A 22,597-nucleotide genomic window follows, 5' to 3' on the forward strand; every position below is an offset into this window, starting at 1 on the left:
CTTCCTCCTGTTGCCTTCTCAACTTGGCACTTTTTGAGTCTTATTCGCCTCTTCAGAGACAATTGCGTATGTGTTATGTATTCCATTCTCTTCGGTTGCATATATAAGATTTAGTGTTTTCACGGTCTTTGTTATTTCTATTCATTCCTGTAGCATTACAGTGTTGTCTGTTGTTTGTTGCTATTCTGAACTTCAGCAGCTGCTTTTGAAACATGGCTCAGTTGCTGGAAACTGCAGTAGGGAAGAGATGCTGTTTCATTCAGGTGCTGTTTGCTAATCGGGGCATCCTGGGCTAGAAGGACTAATCAGCTTACAATAGATATACCCCACCTTTTCCCCTGATGGGATTCAAGGCTTACAGATGAAAACAAGAAATGCTAATAACAGAAAAATCAATCCTTAAAATACAATTAAACATTGATAGAATTAAAACTATATACTATTTAAACTGCAGGTGGTGACAGCAGTCACGAAATTAAAAGATGCCTGCTTCTTGGGAGAAAAGCGATGACAAACCTAGACAGCATCTTAAAAAGCAGAGACATCACCTTGCCGACAAAGGTCCGTCTAGTTCAAGCTATGGTTTTCCCAGTAGTGATGTATGGAAGTGAGAGCTGGACCATAAAGAAGGCGGATCGCCGAAGAATTGATGCTTTTGAATTATGGTGTTGGAGGAGACTCTTGAGAGTCCCATGGACTGCAAGAAGATCAAACCTATCCATTCTGAAGGAAATCAGCCCTGAGTGCTCACTGGAAGGACAGATCCTGAAGCTGGGGCTCCAGTACTTTGGCCACATCATGAGAAGAGAAGATTCCCGGAAAAGACCCTGATGTTGGGAAAGATTGAGGGCACAAGGAGAAAGGGACGACAGAGGACGAGATGGTTGGACAGTGTTCTCAAAGCTACGAACATGAGTTTGACCAAACCACGGGAGGCAATGGAAGACAGGAGTGCCTGGCGTGCTCTGGTCCATGGGGTCACAAAGAGTCGGACACGACTAAATGACTAAACAACAACAACAACTATTTAAACTATATTAAATATGTTTAAACATACCAAGAATTACAATAAAAGAGCACAACACCAGCCCTTTAATTAAAAGCAGGCAGTCCCCAAAAGCTTGTTGGAGCAAAAAAGGCTTCATCTGCCAGGGGAAGGACAGCAAGGAAGGAGCCAGTCTGGCTTCTCCAGGGTGGGAGTTCCAATGTCTGGGAGCATATATTAAGAATACTTCTCTTGGACTCTGGAAGCTTGTGGCCAAATCCCCACTAGAGCTTTACAGTACCCCACTCTGCTTATTTCTTTTACCTCATCTCACATCCTTCCACCTCCTTGACTCTCAATTATGAGATTGTGACACATAATTTCGAATTGGGTTGAGGACCTCAGGCCACCTGGAGTTTCTTCCTAGACCATACAACCCTTCACAGCCACACCTGCTTTTCCCAGGTCACTCCCCTCACTGACTTCATTTCACATCCCTCTTTTGTTTTCTTTGCTGGAATTGAACTCTGAGCATGACTCTTACATGCCTGGGTGGAGGGCAGAGAGGGATGTGTGAGGGTAAAGAAACCAGTCTACTGTGTAATGGCAAAATTCACATTTGTTGCTCTGCCTATTTTTCCTTCTGGCCCCATCCACCACTGGTATGTGATCCCCAGAAAATTACCCAGAAAGCATGTGGCCCTTGGGCAGAAAAGGTTCCCCCACCCCAATATATGGTCTCCTTTGGATGAAGACATAGGATAGAAAATAAATAAATAAATAAATAAGTATAAGAAATATAGTTTTTAGAGTTTTTCAGAAACCTAAAGCAAATCCCTTTTAAGCTTTAGAAAGCAGAGAGGACTTATATTCCAACAAGCAAATTGTGTGTTTCTAGTCTTTGAGGCTTATGAGGTTCTCACTAGCCTTTTCATTCAGCAAAATCTTTAGGGCTCACATCCTGTTTCTGAATCTGATATATACTAAACCAGTTTGTGGATTCTTTTTGCACCAGAAGATTCCATTCATGCCAAAAGCTTAAAGTCTGAAAAATGGTGGAACTGATCACAGCTACTTTATTCCCTCTCAAGTTCTTATTCCCTCCCCTCCCCTCCCCTCCCCTTCAGAATCTCTTGACACACAGCAAATTAGCATGTAAAGAAGAACCAACATGAGAACTCCTCTCTTGATGTGCTAGCTTTCTACATGAAGGGACCACTCTCAACATGCAGACTAATACACTGGCATTTTAAAGCAGAACAGTCCCACCCAGGAGGGTTGTTCGATTTGCATCTTCTAACATATCAATTGACATACCAAACTGCATAGCTGGAAGGACCATAAAGGCAATCTCTGACCCAATCATGCATCTAATGCAAGGTTTCCCAAACTTAGATCTCTAGCTGTTGATGGACTATGATTCCCATCATCCCTGACCACTGTTCCTGGTAACTAGGGATGATGGGAGCTATAGTCCAAAACCAGCTGGAGACCCAAGTTTGGGAAACCCTGATCTGAATGTAGGTCCATCACCTCCTTATCTGACCCACCCCATTTCCCAGGGCAACCTACCTAGACAATAGGTAAGCTGATTACACATTTGGATGTTGCTGCACAAATACGGTAATGGTCCTGGCCACTTGATCAACTGTACTACTGAATATATAAACTAATCGACAGTCTTCAGGGCATTACTTCCCAACACAATTTGAACTCTAAACCTGAAGAGTTTTGTAATTCCCCCCTGCTAAACATTGATTGTTTGTGTGAGAGTGGGATCCCATTAAGAAGGAGAGGTCTCAATTGTAAACCTATCTTCCACCTCTGGTAGCCAGGTGTGGAAACTTTTTCTCTGCTAAGGTTACGTTCTCATCCTGCCAATGCTTATCTCTTCAGATTATTTAGAACTACTTCTTTTAGTGGGTTGCATTTTCTCCCCAGCAAAAGTGGAACCAGTTATACTTTCAGCACATTAAACTGATCCAAGACTGTGCCATAAATAAATTACCAGTTGCTTTAAAACAATAGCCATTGGGAGCACTGGGAGCACCACATATTGCTTTGTGTGTGCTTGCAAGGGGATGAAATAAGACACAGTAGTGAAATAGGAGCTGGCAGGCGGCGGGGTGGGGTGGGGGGAGTTGCCAGTGCGCACACCCCTCTGTCCAAGCAGTTTCTTGGCAGTCCCAGGCAAGTCTAGTCAGTCGGGAGTAAGCTGCACTAAGTTCAATGGCACTTGTTCCCGGGTAACTGTGTGTCAAGTTGAAGCCTAAACTTGCTACTGGCAGGGTTGTATTCAGACTTCCTCATAAGGGGATGCTGAAAGTGGGAGCTGATACAAGGAGGGCTGTAAGCTGAATGTGGCGCAGTCTGGCTGGTGTGTCCCATGTGCTTTCTCGTGCACAATCCACAGCCTATTCTGATGCATGTTCTTGGCGCATTCTCTTCTCATTTACTCAGATGCGAGTTCAGTGGGACTTATTCCCAAATGCAGTCCTCTAGACCTCGTTAGTTGGAGGCCACCATTGCCGCTGCCCTCAGTGACACTTCTTTTACCCAGCCACATCCCCTTCCCAGCCTTGCATCATACTCTCCTTGAACATCCCCCCCCCCGCACTCTGCCTCCCCAGCTGGGATATGTCCTTAAACTTGGATGGTGCCCCTTTGTTGCCTGCATGGAGAACAGGGAGGGAACTGTGAGTGAAACTAGTCTACCATACAAAGCAGGGGTGTAGCGTGGGGGGAGCGGGGGTGCCATAGCCTTGAGCACATGATTTTGAGGGGGCGCAAACCAGGCACCCCCATGCAGGGATCCCCATCCCACCCTGCCTGCTGCTGAGGGTCTCTGGGCCATAGAGCCCAGCCTGGCCTCACTGCTGTGCCCCTCCCCCCTTGCTGAATGGACCCCCCCAGTGTTGAGGGGATTCTCCTGCACAGGTAGGCAGGTGGTGCAGTGCAGCCCTGCTTGTCTGAGTAAGGTAAAGGTAAAGGGACCCCTGACCATTAGGTCCAGTCGTGACCGACTCTGGGGTTGCGCGCTCATCTCGCATTATTGGCCGAGGGAGCCAGCGTACAGCTTCCAGGTCATGTGGCCAGCATGACAAAGCCGCTTCTGGCAAACCAGAGCAGCACATGGAAACGCCGTTTACCTTCCCGCTGTAGCGGTCCCTATTTATCTACTTGCATTTTGACGTGCTTTCGAACTGCTAGGTTGGCAGGAGCTGGGACCAAGGAACGGGAGCTCACCCTGTCACAGGGATTCGAACCGCCGACCTTCTGATCAGCAAGCCGTAGGCTCAGTGGTTTAACCACAGCGCCACCTGGTTCCCCTAGCTTGTCTGAGTAGGGGAGTTTTATTTTATTTTATTATTATTTTAGTCTGAAGCCAGTTTCCCATCCATGATGTATAAGACTGCAGTGTTGTGAATCTGATCTTACTTCATTGTGAGTAATTCTATTAAGCAAAGCGGGAGTTAGTTTGGAGCAAACGCTCATAAGGTCAGACTACTCCTTTCTCTCTCTCCCATGGGACTGAGTAGTAGATGCAACATGATCCTTCAGGCATCTCCTCAGATAACATTTTCTGTTATGTCTGATGGGGTGTTTAGTTAGGAATACAACTTTAAATGGCTTAGCTTTGGGTTCATCTATGGATAGGCGAAAACAACCTCTCCTCTGTGAAAAAGCTGCTTATCAAAAACCCTACGATAGCTTCCTTTAAGAGTCCAACTTTCACTTTAGGCAGAATTCAGTGCAATCTTCAAAGTGGATTTCACAGTATTGGTGCTTTTTAACTGCGCGATAAGCCTAACTGACTGTAAGTCTAAGCACACTTGGGTGAGAGCAAACCCTTCTGAACACAATATTAACCATATGGAGAGCAGACCCAAATGAAAATAATTGACATGATTAACTTAGGTCCAATAGTTTCAATGGGTCTACTCCAAGTAGAATTGTTGGATCCAACCCAATGGGTATGGCTTCTGAATGAAAACGCATAGGACTAGCCAGCCTCAGATCCATACTACACAACACAAGACTTCTGAAGTACTTGAGAAAGTGAGCAAGAAAATGTTCCATTAATAACAACCTACAGCCTGTCCTGAAAAATATTATACGAATGCATGTAGCTGGCAAGTTGAGAAGTTAGATCCAGCTACTCAGCCAAGCCAAGGGTTACAGACCCATTTTTCTTCTCATTCAACCCATTAGATCCCATGCTTGTACAAATGCACTATTCAGCCAGCTGGTGCTCAGAAAAGTATAGAGGTGAATAAAACTATCAGAGTGATAGGCTGCTCAGTGTGTAAAAAAGCAGTTTGCTTCATGAGCTGTGGAGAGGTGGGAGAAGAGAAGCATTTTTCATCCTCTGGCACAGATCACCCTCTGTTTTCAATAGCCAAATGAAAGAAATATACATGCTGAACTTTGCCTTTAAAAATTTTGGTCTGGAAGGCAGGCACACACATTTCAGGAAGAAATTGGAACCCACTGCCAAACACAAGATGGGCTTCTTTCTTTCTTTACAATGAACAAGGTTCATTTGCATCTTTAAAAGGCTATATTCCCAATGCTATCAGTTAATCTCCATCACCCCTTGAAGTCTCAGAAACATAAATGACCCCCCATCTCCCCATCCTCACTTGCCATTTTCATTGTGTGTTTGCTTTGCTACTTTAATTGGGGTGTGTGTGCCTGTGTGTGTGTGTGTGTGCATGCACACCCTCCCGTTAGCATGCCTTCATCTCTCATTCATTCATTGGCTAATTTATGCATCCACTGAAAACACCATAGAAACACAGATCTGATCCCATCTGGCATTACACAAAATAAACTTTTAAATTTCTGCATATCTATATCTGTATCTGTATCATCTATATCCATATCGCCTAGTAACCTCAAAAGCATCTCCAGGTCCAAACTCCAGCAACTCGGGGAAAAAAAAACCATTAAAAAATGGAACCTATTCTAACACATTCACTTTTCCATCCCCTGAAAAAAGTCATGCTCAATGTTGGAGAGAAGACTTACCTGCTTGCCTTTGATATGTGTTAGTTCCTCGTGTTGTGTCAAGTCTCCAGGGGATAAATAGGATGCTTTTCTCTTGTCCGCTTCTGTCTTGAGGGGAAAAATTCAGAAAACTTGTCCCATCTATGTGTATAGACAGGACAAGTCAGAGAGAGAAAGACAGAGAGAGGGGGAAAGAGAGGGAGGGAGGGAGAATGTTTGACAGTAAGGCAAACTCTGGTTGGAGTAAGCAGTTTCTGCTGGTTTATATAGCTGAGTAGATCCTTAGCTCATTCCACTGTAATGGGATGCCTTCAAGGCACAGACTCTGTAGTTTTGCAGTTGGCAAATTAAAGGCACAGGTCGTCTCTGGACCCTGTGCTCGCTTGCGTGAAAGACCCAGGCACTCACATATATAGGCGCGGAGGCACAAAAGGCATTTGCATGTAATTTATGATGAGAGGAAGGCATAACCGCACCCCCTTTCCTCCCCACTAAGGGACTGTGTGTGTGTGTGTGTGTGTGTGTGTGTGTGTGTGTAGGAAAGTCAGCTCAAGGCATCAAATGATTCAGAGGGGAGAGCATTTCTCCAAGGAATATTGCACATTTCATTATACTTTTGTTAGCACACACATAACACCCTCCCCCCACCCCATCAGATCACTAAGGCTGCCAGGACTTTCTAGGACAGTCCTCTTAAGGCAGCACCATATATCCAGTGTGTGCATGTGTACACACACAAGTGTGAACTAGTTTTCCAGTGCTCACGAAAAGTATATGCTTTGTTGATAGCTGGCGGATCTCAAAAGCAGGTGCTTAAGTGAATAGAGTCAGCTGCGACCAGCTGGAGTTGTGCCTACACTTGGTCTACAGGTGCCTCTCCCAGAGTCTTGACAGTGGCAGGCCCCCTGCGCTGTCAGGTACTAAGTCTGGCACGGTCTAGGTAGAGAGTCTGCCCTACACTCAGTGTCTCAGCTTAATCAAGTCCCAGATCTCTTAGAATCATAGAATTGTAGAGTTGGAAAGGACCACGAGGGCCATCCTGTCCAACCCCCTGCAATGCAGGAATCTTTTTGCCCAATGTGGGGCTCGAACCCATGACCCTGCGGATAAGAGTTTCATGCTCTATTGACTGAGCTACCTTGTCTTGTGCCAAGGACATTACAACACCCTCATAGAGTGCTTGAACAAGATCATGGGCAAAGCCCCATCCCAGGGTGTCCTTGAGGACTGCCTTCATGGCGTTTCTGCAGGATGTTCCAGCTTGAATTGCTGGGCGAGTGTCAGTTCCCAATGTGACCAGAAGGAGGCAGTCCTGTCAACAGAGACAGACAATGAGCAGAGATTCTTGTGGTCCTACCTCCTCTCCATTCCTTTACAAAATCCTCCCCGTTTCAATATTTTAATGGGGTGGGGAGTGTTTCAAATCATTTTAAAATTGTTGTGTGTACTTTTTTAATTAGTTTTTTTATAGGTTCGTTTGGTTTTAAGGGGAGAGGGTCAGGGCTGGCTCGAAAGTACAGCATAGGGTGGATAAAATGGCCCTACACAAAGCCTTGGACATGCCTTTACCTCTGTGCACATGGGTGGTCTGACACCAAGTAAAAGTGAAACAAAAGAAGTGCCGTGGTCAGATCACTTCCTGGTGCAACTAGACTTCTCTGCAACCCTTCCCCTCCGCAGGGAGGTGGGACCAATTTGAATGGTCAAATAGTAGGGGATACATTATCCCATGCTGATGGCCTCTCAGCTGATTCCCTGCTGGCCCCCTGGAATGTGGAGTTAACCAGGGCTACCAACTGTCTGACTCCAAAGTGCCCTCTCTGCAGCCACGGAAGAAGCTGCCTGGGTGCCGTGGGGCCTCCAGAGTCTGCCTGCCTCCTCCCACTCAGCCGCCCTACAGCTTTGGGGGGCAGGGAAGGCAGCGGGCAGAACATCTGGGAAGCACGGAGCCTGTGCACGCCCAAGCCACTGCATCTCTCCCAGGAGAGATGCATGGCTTGGGCGTGCTGCAGGCACCACTGTGAGTGCCGCCCGGCATTTTGTCACCCCCCTCAGTGGTGACACCCGGGGTAGACTGCTCCGACCATCCCCCCCTTCCCCCGCCCCTGCCTCTCTGATGCTGTGGAGCTCAGATTGCCTCAGGGAAAACCAAGGTGGGGGGACCATGGGATGATGATGATGATAATAATAATAATAATAATAATAATAATAATAATAATAATTTATTATTTATACCCCGCCTATCTGGCCGGGTCTCCCCAGCCACTCTGGGCGGCTTCCAACAGAAGAATAAAACACAATAATCTATTAAACATTAAAAGCCTCCCTGAACAGAGCTGCCTTCATATGTCTTCTAAAAGTCTGGTAGTTGTTTTCCTTTTTGACATCTGTTGGGAGGGCGTTCCACAGGGCAGGCACCACTACCGAGAAGGCCCTCTGCCTAGTTCCCTGCAACTTGGCTTCTCGCAACGAGGGAACCGCCAGAAGGCCCTCGGTGCTGGACCTCAGTGTCCGGGCAGAATGATGGAGGTGGAGAAGCTCCTTCAGGTATACTGGACCGAGGCCATTTAGGGCTTTAAAGGTCAGCACCAACACTTTGAATTGTGCTCGGAAACGTACTGGGAGCCAATGTAGATCTTTCAAGATTGGTGTTATGTGGTTTCGGCGGCCGCTCCCAGTCACCAGTCTAGCTGCCGCATTCTGGATTAATTGCAGTTTCCGAGTCAGCTTCAAATGTAGCCCCACGTAGAGCGCATTGCAGTAGTCCAAGCGGGAGATAACTAGAACTAGAAACAGTCACTGACACTGCTAGATGAGCACTATTGGTGAAAACACAGGTTAGAGTTCAGTGTTGAGCCTACCAAGAGGCAATAATGATAGTAAATTGACAAAAACTTACCGTCAGCATACAAATCAATATGCAATACTAATCAAAACACCCTCCCTCCCCAGTCACACAAGAAACTAAGGATCACCACAGCCAACCACAAATGAACAATCGCATCCTAAGATGAATCCCGACCTCTCTCACCAACAAAGGAGCACAAACAAACAACGGGGAACCTGCACAAACGACGCTGACGCCGAACCCCTACACATATCAAGAAAAGAGAAACATCGGCAATCCACCACACCCAACTCCCCATCCCACCCATCCCTTTCCCCCCTTCCTCATAATAAGTAAAATTGATGTGTATAAATGATACATGGGAGAGAGAGAAAATGAGACATTGCACTACCTTTGTAACCCAAGAAAATCCTTAATAAAAAATAATTAACAAAAAAAATGATAGTAAAGAAGGCTTTCTTAACCATCTCTTTTGCATCTGCTGAAAACAGTTCCAGGAGATGCTTTCATGTACAGTAGTTTAACAGTGCCACCTTCTCCATCAGGGTCCTGTAAGGACTCCCAAAATTCCAGCAATAATTTGGCAAAGCTTTTTTGCAGATAAACTCGCTCAAATTTGGAAAGAGGTTCACTCCACCACAGGGTTCCCAACACACACACACACACACACACACACACACACACACACACGGTATATCCCTTTGCTGATTCAGCCACTCCACAGCCCCTGTGTAGGTTTGCAATGAGTCATCTAGCAGCACCAGCTTTTAACTGCTCTGCAAAGGATTTAACAATGTGTGGGGCAAGGTGAGAGGAGGGAGCCACTTACCCTGATGGATGGGTGTCTGATAACTTTACATGCAGTTCTCACTTCCGACAGAAGCACACATGCTGGAGCCATTAGCCAACCCAGGGACTAGTTTCAGGAGGGGGGTGGGTTGGAATGGGGAGAGAGAGAGAGGTTCACTATTTTCTTGGGATCTCCCTAAAGTAGGATGCATGGAAAGAAAAGGCTGAATTTGCCGAGGAACACAAGGACATCACTGGAGAAAACAAAGGATTCAGGGCTACAGCTGGGAGGCCCCATCCTGCGCTGATATTAATATGGTTTGCACAACAGACATTATCTCCATGCAGCTAGAAAAAAAATGAAGCTGCAAAACCCCATCCAGTCGGTCCAGCATCCTCATCTCACAGTGGCTGGCCCAATGCCTGAGAAGCCCAAGAGTGGACCCTGAGCACAACAGCGATCCCAACATCTTTGATTTGCAGCAACTGGTATTCGGGCATACCGTCACTGACAATGGAGAATGGAGTAGTCATCATGGCCATCAACAGACTTCTCCTCTGTTGATTTGTATAATCCTCTTAAATTTTTTTTTTTTACAGTTTTTCTTTCATTTCATTAAAAAAATATTAAAGATTTGTTAGTTTACGAAAATACGTGCATTGTCTCTTTTCAAGTTGTGTTTTCTACGTATCAGTCTCATTTGTTGTGAGACATTAGTGTTGCATGCAGTATTAGGTTGGGAAGAAAAGACGGGGAATGGTGAGTGGGGTTGGGTCGGGTGGTTATGCTTCTATTCTTCTACTTAGTGTATATGGGGAGGGGGTTGTGTCAGGGTCACTATTCACTTGCTGTATTTCCTTGGTGGTGAGAGAGGTTGGGGGTGGCCTAGAGGGTGGTTGGTTGTCTTTGGTTGGCTGTAGTGATATTTGTTTATGTGTGAGAGTGTGGGTGGGTGGATTTTAGAATACTCATTAAATAGGAGAGGTAATACAACACTCTTCACATCTGGTGCGGCATAATGGTTAGAACAAGGGGGGAGAACTGTTCTGAGCCTGAAAGATATATTACGGTACCTTTGCCTGGTTGGGATGTGTCCTTGAACCGTGCTCATTAACAGCTCTTGCTTTCCTGGATATACAGTGGAGAGGTGCGTGTATAGAAACCTTTGGCTTTTGTGTGGCTGGAACATAGCTAACTGTACAAAGGTGAGAATCTTATCTGTTGTCCTCCCATCTTTGGCTTCCCCCAGGGGCGTTGCATGGGGGTACGTTGGGGGCGAGCCGCCCTGGTGCCACCCTGGAGGGGGATGACACTAGTCCCGCCTTACAGGCTGCCGTTCTCGCGCGGTGGCCTTACGGGGTGCTGCTCATGTATGGCGGCTGTTTAGGCTGCTGTGTGAGCGGTACCCTGTACCGACTGTGCATGTGTGGCACCCCTTATGGAGTGCGCATGCGCGAGGTGCTGCACATGCAGGGCAGGCTCTAGGGGAAGGCTGGGTGGCGCGGGGCACCAGGGCGCTGAGCCACCAGGGGAGCACCGCGCACTGCGCCTGCCCACCAGCCGCGGCAAGAAACGGGGCGGGGGCGCCGGAGCGATCTTCGCACCACGGCGCCCGGGTGCCCGTCATGCTTAAGATGGCCCTGTACACATGCACAGTCCGTACAAGGTGCCACACAGGTGCTGCACTGGGTACCATCTGGGCTTGCTACGCCAGTGGCTCCACCTTCTCCCACAAGTAGCTAACTGTCCAAAGGTGAGAGTCTTATCTGTTGTCCTCCCATCTTTGGATCCACCTTCTCCCAAAAGTAACATACAGTCTATGGAAGATTGCCCATAGGCATGGATCTGTCAATTTTGGTTCTCTTTGTTTCTCCTTTTCCCCATCTTAAATTCAGTTTTTCATGTGGCTGCAGAAATTTACCCCTTCTATACATATAAAAAATTATTCATGTTTTAGTGCAATTTTCTCTTAATAAACACATTTTTTGTAGGCAATTTGTCAGACGTGCAGATTTTTGTAAGGCATTTCACTTAATATAATGCATGTTCCAAGCTACTTTCATTCCTTTATTCATTTTTTAATGCACACCTCCCCCTAATTTATATATATATTTGTACACATTGTTTAATTGGAGAATTGCATAACAAAATTCAGAGAAGTGCTAATTTCAAAGGATGTCTGTGTTTCAGTTCTTGTATTGCTTTGGAAACTGTAAATATAATTTCTCCCCCATCTCTACCAGTAGTTCAATGACAGGTACTGAAGTGTTGAGTGTTTTTTGCCAGGCCATAGGTGTCCTTGAACTCTGATGTGGATGGGGGACAAAGAGAGGTGTGTAAGTGTAGAAACTTGCCTACTGTACAAATATAAAATGTGCATTCATTTCTCTGCCCGCTTTTGCCTGCCTCTGGTCCAACCCACCACTTGCATGAAAAGGTTTCTCCAAAGGGAATGTGGCCCCTGGGCTGAAAGAGTTTCTATACCCCAGCCGTAAGCTTTCCTCAAACAGTCGTTCCAAGCTTCTGTTGATTTCCTGGCCCTTTTCAACACCTACTCCACTCCCGCATATCTGGAAAGGAAGCCACATGGGACAAGATCCTCTGATTAAGCCATATAGTGTGTACAGTTCCTTCAGCCCTTGTGTTTTCTTCTGGGCCATGTATGGTTCTCCAGTTCCTGTCATGGTGGGAGGCCGTGGCTGATGAGGTCATTCCCGAAAGGCAGACAAAGAGAGCATAGGGAGGCATAATGCCTCATGTTTCTTTCTGCATTTCCGGCACAGCAGCGTACACCTCTGCTCATATCCTGCCTCGACGTCTTTGGGGACGAGAAGGAAACCTCCAAGCATATGGGATTTGACTTGTTCACATTTTCTGTGGCTAACTTGTGCGTGTATGCTTAAATTATTATTAAAGACAGCTGCTATCCTGAAATCCCTTCCAGCAGATTTCAGTAGCTCCGTAGCAATGCTCTGATGACAGATTCTCTGCAATCTTTCCCCGTTGCTCAGCTCAGACTTGCAGAGCAGGGAGAGAGAGAATGTTTGGCAGTTCAGAAGGAATGAGTAAGCTGTCATTATGTTAGCTGTGCACGATTATGCAGAATTAAGATTTAATATCTTTCCCCACCTCCACCCCAAGAACAACTCCCTATCACCTTGTATTTCCAGGTAGGAATATGGTGGTAAAATCCAGTGCAAAGCTAACATCAGATTGAATCCTGGTAAGATGTAGATGCTGTGACTGGATAATTCTCGAATCTGAGAATGAGGGAGGCAACCTTCCCTCTATGGTACATTATTCCTAGAGCCATGCTTTGCTATGGGTGTTGTGGTTAGAGCATTGGACTAGGATCTGGGAGACCAGAGTTCAAATCCCCACACTGGCATGGAAGCTCACTGGGAGACCACATCACTGTCTCTCAACCCAATCTACCTCACAGCGTTCTGCCGAGGGGGGAAATGGAGAAGGGACAACAATGAAATCGATTCTCGATTTAAATGTGAACCTTCCTAATTTCACTTTCCAAAGCAATAAGTGAACTGAAACACAGATATGCTTTGGATACCATCACAACAGCTTCTGATAGGCTGCTTGCCTGGCTGTGGAACTTGAGTCTCTTTTCTCGCACCACTTTCGGGTGCTTTGGCGCAAGAGCGTGAAGACGCAGACTGGGTTTGGAGGGGCTGCTGCACAGAAAGGAGAAGGCAGCTGCAATAATAACAACAACAATGTTATCATTTATACCCTGTCCATCTAGCTCAGTTTCCCTAGCCACTCTGGGCGGCTTACAGCATATCTAACATCATAAAAACATCAAGCTTTGAAAACCTCCCAATACAGAGCTGCCTTCAGATGTCTTCTAAAAGCTGTGTAATTCTTTATCTCCTTGACATCTGAAGGGAGGGTGTTCCACAGGGAAGGCGCCACTACCGAGAAGGCCCTCTGCCAACAGTGCATGTTTATTTGTCATTTGGAAAACCCATTGAATTGTATGTGTGTGTGTGATACACGTGCTGGGGCAATTTTGAATTCCCCTATGTGAAAAGGAGTGTGGGGGAAAGAAAGAGCTGGAGGAAGGGAGACCGAGAGACAGGCAGCCACCTCTCATCACCCGACTGCAGCAGCGCTTCCTGATTGAAGCCCCCCAGGACAAGATCAATAGCTGCCTCTCTCTCTCCCCCCCTGGCTCCCTCCCCTTCCTCCCCCAGCGTGCCTCCTCCACATCCCCCCTCTCACGCTCTTTTTTTTCCATCCAACGATCCCTCCCCACACCACACAACCATCTTTCTCTCCCATTTTGGGGGCATCCTCCAGAAAATGAGGCTATCTTTGGCTCTGGGAGACCCTCCTTTTCCCCAACTGGGAGTTATTGATTTAATTACCCCCTGCCTCCTTTACCAGCAGCTCTGCTGCGCTCCCTGAACCCACCCCCCAAACGGGTTTTCCTCCTGCTTCAATATCTGATCGTTCCCCACTCGCTTGCTCTCCCTTTTTCTGTTGCTGCATTCCCTTGCCCCCCGCCTCTTGCCATTGCATAGCTTTTCCAGTGTCTCCCTTGACCCTACCCTCCCAGCACTCCCCTCTCCTCCTCCTCCTCCTCCTCCTCCAGACCCCTCTTCCTTTCCTTCCCTCTCTCTCCTTCTGCTGGGATCCCTCTTCCATTCACTCTCCTGATTCCCTCTTCTCACCAAGGGCTTCCCCCTCCCCCTCCACCCACCACCCGCTGCAAGTCCACCCTCCCAAGTTCTACCCCCTACACTACACTGCCCAGCCAATGGCTAATGCTGAGTGAGAGCCTCATCGAGGGTCTGTCCACCTCTTTAAACCTCTCCCTGCTTATGCAATCTTCTGTTTGCTTTAGAGCCATAGCTCAGTGGCAGAGCATCTGCTCTGAGTGCAGAAGGCCCCAGATTCAATCCATGGCATCTCCAGGTGGGCCTGGGTAAAGAGTCCCTGCCTGAAACTCTGGAGAGATGCTGCCAGTCAGTGTAGACAATACTGACCTAGAAGTCTGCAGATGTGAACTCTTTTTTGCTCTTTAGAATATGGTAACCCTAAAAATATCTATCTACACTGATGGTGGCTTTCCAGAATTTTAAACAGGGTTTTCTCCTAGGTCTACCTGAAGATCCTGAAGATTGAAGCTGGGACCCTCAGCGTGCAAAGCAGATGCTTCACCATTGAACTATGGCAATTCCCCAAAGGGACTATCAAGGGGAGTTGGGATGAAGAATTCAGACCCTGTTATGCTTCCCATCATGTGAATCAGGTTGGTGGTGGTAGGTTATGGAAAAGGGAATGATTTTGAGTTTATTTTCTTCTGCAATGTGTGACATCAGGACATGTGCAGTTTTAAATTGTGCAAAAGAGACTAATGATTTATTTTTGTGTTTCAATTACTCTCTCTCAAGGGGCAGATCATGGCGGATGTTCTCCTGGAGACATCTAGTTTGGTTGTCCCAGGGGATTTTAACATCCATGCTGACACAACCTTACAAGGGGCTGCTTGGGACATCGTGGAAAACATGGCGTCCATGAGGCTGTCCCTGACTAAGTTTGGCCCAACCCATAGCCACAGAAATGCCTTAGACCTCTATGGATGTTGGTGATCTGATACTAAGTAAAAGTGAAACAAAAGAAGTGCCATGGTCATATCACTTCCTGGTGCAACTGGACTTCTCCACAACCCTTCCCCTCTGCAGGGTTGTGGGACTGATTTGGACGTTCCACCCCCTCCACTTAATGGATCCAAATGGTTTCCAAAGAGTGGTGGGAGTGTTTTATCCCACATTGATGGCCTCTCAACTGATTCCCTGGTGGCCCCCTACAATGCGACGTTAACCAAGGCTATCAACTGTCTGGCTCTGAAGTGCCCTCTTCAATTGTATGGAGCTTGGACGGCCCTGCGGTTTCCCCCAGAGATGAGGGCAATGAAACAATCACTGAGATGGCTAAGAGTGTTGGTGGTGGAAAACTCATTTTGAATCAGACTGGACATGGGTTAGAGCTCAATGTTGAGTCTACTAAGTGGCAATAGCAATGGCAAAGCGGACCTTCTTAACCGCCTCTACTGCATCTGCAGAAAACAGCAACAGGTGACTCTTTCATGTGGTTCCCTCACTGCGAGAAGTGAAGTTACAGGGAACCAGGCAGAGGGCCTTCTCGGTAGTGGCACCCACCCTGCAGAACACCCTCCCATGAGATATCAAGAAAATAAACAACTATCTGACTTTTAAAAGACATCAAAGAGAAAAACAGCTACCAGATTTTTAGAAGACATTTGAAGGCAGCCCTGTTTAGGGAGGCTTTTAATGTTTAATACATTATTTTATTTCATTTTTCTGTTGGAAGCTGCCCAGAGTGGCTGGGGAGACCCAGCGAGATGGGCGGGGTATAAATAATAAAGCTGCTATTATTATTATTATTATTATTATTATTATTATTATTATTATTATTATTATAAATAGGTTAAGATATCACTGCTATGCACTGAATCATTTCCCGCCCCCCAGAAGCCCACTTACCATGCAGCAACATTCCACCTAGTGAAGTCTCAGATGCAAAGGGATGCACACAAAGACAGAAGATGGAAGGACACATCCCCATACACAACAGGGGATGTTCATGGTAACAGATGAAGACAAACTGCCCCAACAAGGGGAAAAGGTTTCAGAAGAGCCAAGTCCTTTTTATCTCTTTTGACCTCTACCACTATTTACAGTGGAGGATGCTGTCTTCACCCTTGACTCTTTCCTTGATTGTTTTCAATTCCTCCATCACACAGCCCCTGGTATCTATTCCTTCCCTCTTGCATTTGATCAGGTCTAATCTGCTACTGCCAAGCACCAGGTGTGCACATGGTTGCCATGACACATTGCTATTCTGGCTTCCTCTAGGTCCCAGTGCCCATCAATTCCCCCTAAACATCCTGTTATTTTGCTTCCCTGGCTTTTACATCGCAGTCGCAAGGAGGGGGAAATAGTTCATGTCAACATGACTCATTAATGGAAGGACTGAAGGCAGGGGAGATTTTGGACTAGTTGCCAGAGGCAGCATTATTTCATTAATCTATTGCAATGCACAGGGGATTTTCTCGTGTTTGTTTTGCTAACCATTGTTTAGGAAAGTTGTAATATTTGGCTTAACTTGATTAATCATTAGAATAACAACTAACTTTAGAAATCAAGAAAGATACCACTGGAACCCACTGGACTTGTAAAGAGGAATTGGAAATCTCATATGAGAGTCTTGATTGCATGCTGTTGAAGCCTGAGTTGGGTGCTGCCTCTGCCGCCACCAGCATCATCACTGTGGTGCCAGGCCCACACGCCTCTTTCCCAGGCTCGGGTTGGCAGCATCACTGCCAGGTATGTTCACATGTTATTCAGGAGATATATGACTTGGGTTCACGATGCTGTGCCTGATCCAGAAGTGGTTCAATGCAACAAAACAAATTAAGACCCTGCTGTTTCAGGGATCACATTTGTATGTTTAGGCGTTATCCCATAAAAGTTGGATTCAGAATGATGCAGTTCACCTAAGCAAGTAGCAAGTCTGGGCTGATATATAATGAATGAATGGATGAATGAATAGTCGAAGTCAGCAAATGTGCCCTCTTTTTTGCATTTCAAGATATGGCACCCCTAGCATTACACTGTTTGTAGCATAATTCCTCTCGGAGGCAGTAAAAATCAGAAAGCAGTATGTACAGGTTTAGGCTCCTCTATTGGCTAGCAAGGCCAATCTTACACCTTAATAACTGTTGTACTGTGTTGGGTCAATGGACCACAATAGATGTGTGTGCATCTAATGCAAGGCCTATTCAGAGTGGACCCATTGAAATTAATGAACATGACATTGGCCCATTAATTTTAATGGGTAAAATCTGAGTAGGACTAGCATTGGAGACAACCCATATTTGTCACAATATAGGATCAAAAGAAAAGGAGGACTATCTGGATCAACATTCAGAAGTAGCAGGACCACAATGTTTTATTTATCTGTTCATTTGTTCATTATTTTATTTATTTGGATACTTTTATACTGCTTTCACAATATGTACTGGTATCAAAGTGATACACATCAAAGTAGAATCATAGAATCATAGAGTTGGAAGAGACCACGAGGGCCATCCAGTCCAACCCCCTGCCAAGCAGGAAACACCATCAAAGCATTCTTGACATGTGCCTGTCAAGCCTCTGCTTAAAGACCTCCAAAGAAGGAGACGCCACCACACTCCTTGGTAGCAAATTCCACTGCCGAACAGCTCTTACTGTCAGGAAGTTCTTCTTAATGTTGAGGTGGAATCTTCTTTCTTGTAGCTTGAATCCATTGCTCCGTGTCCGCTTCTCTGGAGCAGCAGAAAACAACCTTTCTCCCTCCTCCATATGACATCCTTTTATATATTTGAACATGGCTATCATATCACCCCTTAACCTTCTCTTCTCCAGGCTAAACATACCCAGCTCCCTAAGCCGTTCCTCATAAGGCATCATTTCCAGCATTAAAATTAAAGTAAAGCATTAAACTTTAATAAAACAACATTGGAAATATGTACATTATATGGTAGACTGATAATAAATAACAAAAAGGGTATGCAACTTTCCCCACATGCTCTCATACTGACATGCACACCTCTCTCTACCCTCCATCAAGACATGGAAAAGACACTATGAGAGTTGAAGGACACATTCCAGCCAAGCAGAAACACAAAGCCAAGCCAGTAAGGGGGGTTGGGGGTTGGGGAGAATTCCAAGGGCCAGTCAGAGACTTCTGGAGGGCCACATGTGAGCCCTCAACCTGAGGTTCAAGTTTTGCAAAACACTCTTACCGTTATTGATTACTTTCTGTATTAGCTGTCCATTCATGGCTCAGGAATGAATCTGTGGTGGGGGCAGGGGGGGGGACAAGGATTGCATACAGTTAATTAGAAGCAGATTACTAGCCCTGCCAGACAGAAGCCTGGTCGTGTCTTACACAACCAGTGTGTCTGAACAAGCCCTGGAGGGGAAGTGATGAATTTTTCACACCTGTTTCTTCCAAGACTAATGAGAGTGCTCAAGAAACTCACTGCAAGCCCAGAAAAAAAGTAAGGCGCAATTCCAGTAACTTTTGGCTTTTCCTGGACTGAAAATTTCCTGTTAGGACAGACTTTGGGCTATAGCATGGGAAAAAGGGGGGGGGAGAGAAGGAAAAAGAAAGAAAGAAAGAAAGAAAGAAAGAAAGAAAGAAAGAAAGAAAGAAAGAAAGAAAAGAAAAGAAAAGAAAAGAAAGAGGCAGTGTGGGAGGAGAGACCTCAAAACGACCCAGTCCTTTTGCCTTTCCCAGTACTGGAAAGGATGCATAAGCTGGGTTTGTTTCCAGCAAAGTTTCCTTCACCAAAGGCTTTGATAGTGATGAGACAATGCAGATTGCCCCATTAACACAGTGGCAGCGTCACAGATGGCGTCAACTGCCACGTTCTATTAAAAATATGTTCCATTCCGGTAGCCACTGCTCTCCACTTTTGTAGGAAGAAGAGAAAGGAGGTTCCCTCCAAAGCCTCTTGGGACTGGAAGAGTGGAAGCTGGCACCAGAGTCAATGACAGGAAAAACTAACTAATTCCAGTTCTGTCCACAGCTGCCTCCCTAATGATTTCTGCAGGGGGCAACACTGGGACTAAGGCGAAGGAAGCTGATTAGACTGATTGTAAATAAGGCAGGTAGGATGGGGTTGACTTATGGCTGACTGACGTTGGTGGGACAGTGCTATATTTGCTCAAATGCCATAGCTGGCCAACCCATGAGGCAAGGTGAGGGAACTGCCTCAGGTGGCAGGAACTACAGGGGCAGCAGATTTAGCCCCCAAGGAGCACATTGCCTGCTGTGCCGCCACTGTCATGGTGTAAAGGGCAGCTGCGGCACACTACAGTACTTGGAAGCCAGATCTGCTGTCCCTGTGGATCCTGTTGCCTTGGCAGTCCCCCCCCCCCCCCGCTCTGTAATGCTACTTTTAGAGGGACCTCTTGGTGAATAGGAGGCACTGTTGGTCTCCTCACATCCTGGTTCCTGATGTAGAGCTTTATTGCCCCCTTGTTCCTGATCACTTGTCCCTTCTTTCCTGATAGAAGGTAGGGACCTTTTTTTTTTGTTTCACCTCAGGTGCCAAAATGTCCTAGACTGCCCCTGCCAAATAGAGCAACCCCCACTAGTCCATAGAGAGAGTGAGAAAGAGGTGTCAGTAATCAAAACTACCTCCAAGCATGCACATGTAAGAAGCTGAAAAAAAAGATCCCTCAGCTATGTGGATGAGGTCCAACAATGGAAGCCAGATGCACAAAACACTGGAACATTTGTTTTCTTCCCACTAAGTAGCTGTTCCTTCTTTCCATTCCTGGAAAGACTGGAAGCAGAACATTCCTGCGTGGTTGTGGCCACCTTCAAAATCTTTCCACCCCTTCCCTAAAGCGATATTTCCTATACCTAAATTTTCCAGAGATATACTTTTACAACTGGCCCCACCCACATATACTGTATATGTTTCACAATAAGTTTATAGGATCAGTTATTTTGGAAACAGTGGTTAAAAAAAGAGAAAACTTTAAAAGGTAAGGGTTGTATTGAATGCTAGTTCTATTCAAAGTAGGCTAACTAAAAATAATCAATGGCTACTAAGTACTAACTTTGATGGTGATGTTCTGCCTTAAGCTGTCGGACAACAATGCTTCTAAATACCAGCAGCTGGAAACTGCAGTAGGGGAGAGCCCTCTTGTCCTTGGGTCCTGCCTGTGGGTTTCCCTTGCTGGCCACTATCAAACAGGAGGCTGTAGCACATGGGCCACTGGCCTTGTTCCAGCATGGCTATTATTACATTCTTAATGGACAAGGCTCGCCTAGACACATTCATAGAATCAGAGTTGGAAGAGACCACAAGGGCTATCCAGTCCAACCCCCTGCCAAGCAGGAAACACCATCAAAGCATTCTTGACATATGCCTGTCAAGCCTCTGCTTAAAGACCTCCAAAGAAGGAGACTCCACCACACTCCTTGGTAGCAAATTCCACTGCCGAACAGCTCTTACTGTCAGGAAGTTCTTCCTAATGTTTAGGTGGAATCTTCTTTCTTGTAGCTTGAATCCATTGCTCCGTGTCTGCTCCTCTGGAGCAGCAGAAAACAATCTTTCTCCCTCCTCCATATGACATCCTTTCATATATTTGAACATGGCTATCATATCACCCCTTAACCTTCGCTTCTTGAGGCTAAACATACCCAGCTCCCTAAGCCGTTCCTCATAAGGCATCGTTTCCAGGCCTTTGACCATTTTGGTTGCCCTCCTCTGGACACGTTCCAGCTTGTCAGTATCCTTCTTGAACTGTGGTGCCCAGAACTGGACACAGTACTCAAGGTGAGGTCTGACCAGAGCAGAATACAGTGGTACTAGTACTTCCCTAGATCTAGATGCTATACTCCTATTGATGAGTCTGCCATGAGAAGAGCAAGGATAGGCAAACTAAGGCCCAAAGACCAGATCCGGCCCAATCGCCTTCTAAATCCGGCCTGCAGAGGGTCCAGGAAAGTGTGTTTTTACATGAGTAGGATGTGTGCTTTTATTTAAAATGCATCTCTGGGTTATTTGTGGGGCATAGGAATTCGTTCATATCCCCCCCCCCAAAAAAAATAGTCTGGCCCACCACATAGTCTTAGGGACAGTGGACAGGCCCACCTCTGAAAAAGGTTGCTGACCTCTGGAGTAGAGCTTAGCTGGATACTCTCCTAAGTAGCTACCAGCAGCCATGGATCAAGCAAACTGCTTTTTCTTTCTCTTTTCATGTATTCAGGTGTAATTTTTAATTTATTCTTTCTCTGTAATTTTCAAAAATGCAATAAACAAAGAAACAAACAAACAGCCAGTTCTTTTTTGGGTCAGTACGTGTTGGCACGGCATATTGCCACCTCCGCCCCCCGCCACCATCTTGCTGCCGCTGCCGCTGCCCTCCCTCCCTCCCTCTCGCTCACTCGCTCGCCCCCTCCACCTTTGCCACCTTCTCCTCCTCCATTGCTGCTGCCTCCATTGCTGCAGGCACAGCCTTCCTGAAGCCCATGCCAAATCACCTTCCGGAATGGTGTCTGGTGATTGTAAAAAGGGCACGCTAGAGCTTTACAACCATCAGGCACTTTTCTGGAAGGCGCTTTGGTGATAATAAGAACAGAAGCACTATGGCCCGACCATTATGATCGGCAAAGAGCCTTCCAGAAAGGTGCCTGGCGATCGTAAGGCTCCGGTGTGCCCTTTTTACAATTGGCAGGTACCTTCCTGGAAGGCGCTTTCGAGGTTGTAAGGGTTGCGACAAAACAACTCTGGGAGACTGTGCCTGCAGCCACGGCAGACAGCAGCAGCAGAGAAGGAGGAAGCAGCAAAAGTGCAGGAGGGGAGTGAGTGAGTGGAGGGGGGCAAGCGGCAGCAAGGATGGTGGTGGGTGCATGGTGTGTTCCGGCAGCGGTTTTTCTTATATACTGTATACATAAAAAGCACTGGATAAGATTATCCCTGCAACTAATGGAACAGCAATGAGAGGACAGCTAAGGATGGCAACATTCTCCCAAGAAGTGAGTAATGCTGACTTCGTAAAGGCATCCTCACATCATTCCCAAATGCTTTTAATTAAACTTTGGTCTGGTTCACATCCACACTGTCTGGCTAGCCTGTGCCGCAAACAGTCTGTGATGCAGCTACAGCAGAAGCATTGTGAAACCTGGCTCCCCTGTGCTGAGAGACAAGGGCCTTGTTGCCCTTTGCATTCTCAGAGAGGTGAGTCAGAGTTGGTGTTGACCCAGCACCTTCCAAAGAACCGTGCTTCAGGGATGCATGCTGGAGAGGTGCCATTGACTTCTGTAGGAACTTCAGTGACTCACTTGGTGCTTCCAGGAGCAGCCACCGTTTCCCAAGTCCTATTTCGGTACTGGAGGCTGATGATCTCATTCC

General features: G+C 46.4%; 1 protein-coding gene across 8 annotated transcripts in view; it reads right to left on the reverse strand.

Moving 5' to 3' along the window:
* Positions 1–6,415, reverse strand: part of TNC (tenascin C) — an 88,009-nt gene extending 81,594 nt beyond the window's left edge. For 7 of the 8 annotated variants that reach the window (XM_088665016.1, XM_035112812.3, XM_035112811.3 and 4 more), the window contains exon 1: positions 6,017–6,415. The gene's annotated coding sequence lies outside the window, so the exon portion shown is untranslated. The remainder of the gene's footprint in view (positions 1–6,016) is intronic. The other variant, XM_088665015.1, reaches the window with a different exon arrangement.
* Between the last annotated feature and the right edge of the window lie 16,182 nt (positions 6,416–22,597).

This window comes from Zootoca vivipara, chromosome Z2 (genome assembly GCF_965207765.1).
Source record: "Zootoca vivipara chromosome Z2, rZooViv2.hap1.1, whole genome shotgun sequence".
Lineage (NCBI taxonomy): Eukaryota > Metazoa > Chordata > Lepidosauria > Squamata > Lacertidae > Zootoca > Zootoca vivipara.